Here is a 5,512-nt window from a genome sequence, read left to right on the forward strand (position 1 = left end):
GAAAACCACCAATCCACTGGGTTTGGGTTATTTTCCCGCATTGCTACTTAATGAGCTTGTTTTCCAGCCCATGATTGGTGCTGTGATTATACCAAGGCTTGTCTCCAGATTCCTAGGGCGAAAGGAACAAAGCCCTGGCCAAACTGTCTGGGGTAGTAGAATGCCTGGAGAGAGTAACTATTTATTTTGTGGGATTCCGAGTCCAGCCTGTACTTCAGCCATTGTGAGAACTCTGAAAACATTAGAATCTTACCCTACGATATTTGTGAATGATTTTGTAAATCTTACTACTAATAAATTTGAGTGTGACCCTCAGTCATAGAATAACAATATGATAGGAAACAAAGACTGAGTTTTGGTTCTGTCTTGATTTTGTGTGGTGAACTTGGAACCTCAGTCCTGGGGCAGGTTCAAGTGCTGACTCAGCCAGTGATTAGCTGGCCTTGGGTGAGTTACTTAACTTCTCAAGTTCCTCCTGTAAGCACTGGGTTGGAGTCTACGGTGGCTTTCAGCAATATAGTTCTCACATTCTGTGGAATAGCCATAGATGGGTGGCTCTAGCTCAGGGCTGTCCCAAGGATGCATTAAGTGTCCCAGAAACAGATGATTGCTCGGAGACCCATCCAGTTGGTGGTTCCTGAGGAGCTGTTTACTGCTCCAATGACTCAGGAATGGAGCAGGTGGTACTGGAAAAGATCTGGATCTTTTAGGGATATGGTCTACCCATAATATGCTCCCCTATTCTCCTCCCCATGTTCCTCTGTGAATGCCCTTATTTTCATATCTAGACTAGAGGGTCTTCGCTCTTCCCTTTTCCAAATGATCTTCCACAGGATTATCTTTGGAAAATGCAAATAAAATCATATCATTGTTCTGTTTTAAATGGCCGATAATCCATCGTTAATGGTTTCTATTTGTCATGCACTGAGAATCTGGCCCCAGTTTTACATTTTACTAATTGCCCTTATCTCTGACTCCAAGGCATACCTTCAGACTGTCCACAGAGCACTTCCAAGCATTCTCCCAGCTGGCCCTGAGCTTTCCCAGTGTCCTGGCCATTTATACATACTTCTTGGCTACCAGGGGAACTTCTCCTCATAGTTTCAGTTCTATCGAGAGTCATCTCTTTAAATCCCTTTATAGCATCTGTGTCCCTTGCACCAATGACACTGGTTTACAGTTATGGGTCATTTTCACAACTAGTCCCCCCACTAGCAGATGAGCTTCAGGCATGGCAGGCACCTGGTTTTGCTCTTTTTCCTTTCCTCCAAAGTGCATAGCACACTTCCTTGAATTTGGAAGTGCTTAGTCAATGCTGTTGAATAAACAAGTATTCTCACAAAACAAGGCAGGAGGAAAGGGGCCTTCATCTTTTCTTGACACGCCCACTAGGCTATCTTTCTGTGAATTATTTTTCAGGTTTTCTCCCAGTGTTCATTTTCAAGTATTTCATGAACAAATTAGGGTAAAGCCAATAGGTCCAGCAGACATTAAGGATGGTTTTCTCAAGAGCAAGAGTTGGGAGTGGAGACTGAGTCAGGAGGTAGGTGGAGGGAGTCAGTATGACCATTGTGCTCTGGACTTCTATTCGAAAAGTTCCTTCAGGAAGACTTTTTCATGTTATCTGAGACTTTTGATGTTATCTCAAAATGAGTTTCACACATACAGTTATAAGTACACACTAATGGGACTGAAGTTGTTCATCATAAGACTTTAAACTTGCATTTCATTTCTTTTATAATGTACCACAGATTATTTTGAATTATAATTATTTTATAAAGAGCACAATAATATTATATTACATCTGCATTTTGGCATTTCCCAATTTTTTTGAATATCATAGGAGTCTCAAAAAATGGGAATGACTGGTGGCCTCTTTTGGCTTTTGAGATTCATAGGCAAACTGGTACTTGCAAAATAAATTACCATCTCACACCTATGAGGTTAGTAAAAATTTAAGATGGGGTTGTACCAACTATTGGTGAGGATGTATCGCACTTAAACCTCTCATATGCTTGTGGCAAGAATTTACATTGGCATAATCCCCTTGGAAAAGAAAATTTAATTATTTGGTATAATTGAATATATGCATACCTACTGCCTAGCAATTCTACTCTAGGGCATGTATCTTAGAGAAACTCTAGCACATGCTCACCAAGATAGTTTAATAAAACAGTACTTAGCAGGATTGTCATAGTCCCAAACCAGAAGTAATTCGTATACCCATAATACAAGATGAATAAATTATGGTAAATCCATAAAATGGAATATCAGATAGCAATGAAATGAAATGATCTGAAGCTACATGAAAGAATTGGTTGTATCTTACACACAGAATGCTAAATGAAAGGAATAAGCTAAGAAAATACATATATATATATAAAGTTGAAAAACAGCATATCCTGAACTTTCCACTATCTGAAATAATTCAAAATTGGATCTGAAAGAGATATTTGTACACCATGTTCATTGCAGCATTATTCACAAAGCCAAGAGGTAGAAGAAATCCAAAAGTTTATTGACAAGTGAATGGATAAAGAAAATATGCTATATACATTCAATGGGATATTATTTAGCCTTAAAAAAGGAAGGGAATCCTTCCACATGCTACAACACGGATGAGCCTTGAGGATATTATGATGACTGAAATGAGCAAGTGACAAAAGGACAAATGCTATAATGATCCCACTCATATGAAGTAACTAGAGTAGTCCAAAGCACAAAAACAGAAAATAAAAAGGTGGATGTCAAGGGCTGGAGGAGGAGGGAGGTAAATATTTAATGGGTATCCAGTTTCAGTGTTGCAGGATGGAAAAGTTCTAGAAATTCATAGCACCACAGTGTGAATATACTTAATGCTACTGAACTGTACACTTAGAACAGTTAGATGGCTTTAATGGTTCCCTTGGCTTTGACACTGGGATAGAGCAATGTGTGTTTTTTACCTCTGCATTGAATAGACTGTTTATCCTTTTGAAAGCATTCAGAAAGTCAACACATTATATTAACTTAATTGTATCGATCCAGAATATCCCTTCAAAAACTATCTTTAACTCAAACTATAGTAGTGTCCAATCAAAGAACTCCAGCATGGGGGTGGTTTTGTAATTGTGTGTGTATTATTAGGTCTTCATCTTGAATGATAAGAGAGGGATCTGAAGCTTCCAAGGAAAAGGCACATTAAGTCTACATAAGCAAAAAGAAGAACAAGAAAAAAACACTTACAGATGTGGTCAGAACACTTCTACTTGTGCTCATGCTGAACTTGCTGATATCTTAACAGAGGATATGCTGGACTCCACTTTGGCCAGTAAAAATCAAAATGAACCTATTGACCTCTTCATGGTCAAGATCATGGAAGTGAAACAGAAATCTGAGACTGATGCAGGTTAATCAGAGGTCATGTTTTACATGATGGGCCACTCATCCTGATATGAAAAAAAGTATAAGATACTTCCTCATGTGCTAGGTGTCATCAGAATATGAAACAAGTGTATTCTGGCTTTTTTTTTTTTTTAAAAAAAAACTAATTGTACTGAAGTATACACACATAAAACAAACCATTTTTGCCCAATGAATAGGGTGTTTTGCTTTAGGTGCAGCGATCCAGAAATGCAAGTTAGATAAGCATATGTTATCTACCTATTAAACATTCCTCATAAAACAAACAAAAAAGGTTAAGATAGTAAAGCTAATGCTATGTCTTTCTTTTTCCACCACCATTTTTTTTAAAGATTTATTTATTTATTTATCAGAGAGAGAGAGAGAGAGAGAGAGAGAGGCAGAGACACAGGAGGAGGGAGAAGCAGGCTCCATGCCGGGAGCCTGACGTGGGACTCTATCCCGGGACTCCAGGATCGCGCCCTGGGCCAAAGGCAGGTGCTAAACCGCTGAGCCACCCAGGGATCCCCCTTCACCACCATTTTTTAAAAAAGATTTTATTTATTCATGAGAGACACAGAGAGACAGAGACATAGATAGAGGGAAAAGCAGGCTCTGCATAGGGAGCCAGATGTGGGACACCATCTTAGGACTCAGGGATTATGTCCTAAGCCAAAGGCAAACGGTCAACCACTGAGCCACCCAGGTGTCCCTTCCACCACATTTTTTTTCAAAAAAGAAAATATGTGAAAAAAAAATCAGATTACATCAGTGATGCCTTAAACATGTTGTTTGAATCTTTTAAAAGGACATTTCAAGTGCAAACTACATTTTTTGGTGATTCTTATTAAAATGACTCCGTAGGAAAAACAAAAACAAAAACTTGGGCCTGAAATTAAGAGAAAATTTTCTGTATTGAACAAAGACAATAAAGGCAGCTGATGGGTATAGACTGCAAGACTTATGTGTGATGGAAAACGTATACCTATTTATTCAACAAATAAATAACTATGTCATATGAGAGATAGTGAGATAAATATAAGGATCACAGTCAGGTTAACTGGAATTTTACTCTCATTTGCCAAGTATTTCAGTTATTCAAGAAATATTATCAACAACATACTGTGGACTAGGAGCTTGGAATGAAATTGTGAAATAAGAAGCTTAGTGTCATGAGACCTGTAAGCAAATAGGAAATTGAAGCCCTTTGAGAGGACATGTGACCCTCTCTTGGCAGACCAAGGAAATCTTCACTGGAGGAATGACATCTAAGCTGAAACCAATAGAGTGGTTCACATAAGGTGACCAAAGGTTGGGAATGGGGGTGAGCAGACCCAGAAAGCTTGGTGTTTGAGGAACTGGAAGCAGTGTGTGTGATTGCAGTTTAGACTGTGTGTTTACCTGGGTAGTTGCAGTGGTCATGGTGTTAGGGGGTTGGAGAGAGTTGGTGCCAGGAAATGAACTCGGGGAAGTAACCACGGGCTTTGTATTAAAAGTGTGGACTTTATCTAGAAGGCAGTGGGGGAACCAGTGAAAGGTTTTAAGTGGGAGGAAGAGCAAAAAGAATTGGTATTTAGAAAAAAAAAATTATTCCCTCTGTACTATATTGGAGGAGCAAAATTGGAGGCTACCCTAGTTAAATGCCAGTAAAACAATATGGTGTTCTACTGGGAATGGGAAAAAGACACAGATTTAAAAACTTCTTAAGAAATAGAATCATCAGGGTTTAGTTTTTTGGATCTGTGGGATAAGGGAAGAGAAGGAGACAAGGTAACACTTGACAGGTTTAGGGTTTGAATAGAGATGAGCCGTAGAGAGTAGTAGAGATCAGTAGTATTCACTGAGATTGGTGGTCCAGGAGGGCAACAGGTTTTTGGGGAGAGGTGATGAGTCCTATTTTGTACTTATTTGCTATGAGGCCCTTGTAGAAAATCCATTAGTTAGACATGTAATTGTGGGGTTTGAAGACTGATTTGGTCTAACAATATAAAAGTTCCCTTATAGTATGACCTCATTACTGAACCAAACTGGGTCCCTCTTCCTTACACACTATTATTATTAATGTTTTAGTTATTCATTAAAGAATAACTAAAGTTGGGTGGAAGCGATATGAAAGCTTACTGCACCCATA

At 38.8% G+C, this 5,512-nt stretch overlaps 1 non-coding gene across 1 annotated transcript; it reads left to right on the forward strand.

Annotated features, from left to right (window-relative positions):
• The first annotated feature begins 2,870 nt into the window (after positions 1–2,870).
• Positions 2,871–3,002, forward strand: LOC112665697 (small nucleolar RNA SNORA22). Its single transcript, XR_003140528.3, has one exon. It is a non-coding gene; the product is annotated as a small nucleolar RNA SNORA22 (small nucleolar RNA).
• The last annotated feature ends 2,510 nt before the right edge of the window (positions 3,003–5,512 follow it).

Source organism: Canis lupus, chromosome 27, assembly GCF_003254725.2.
Source record: "Canis lupus dingo isolate Sandy chromosome 27, ASM325472v2, whole genome shotgun sequence".
NCBI lineage: Eukaryota > Metazoa > Chordata > Mammalia > Carnivora > Canidae > Canis > Canis lupus.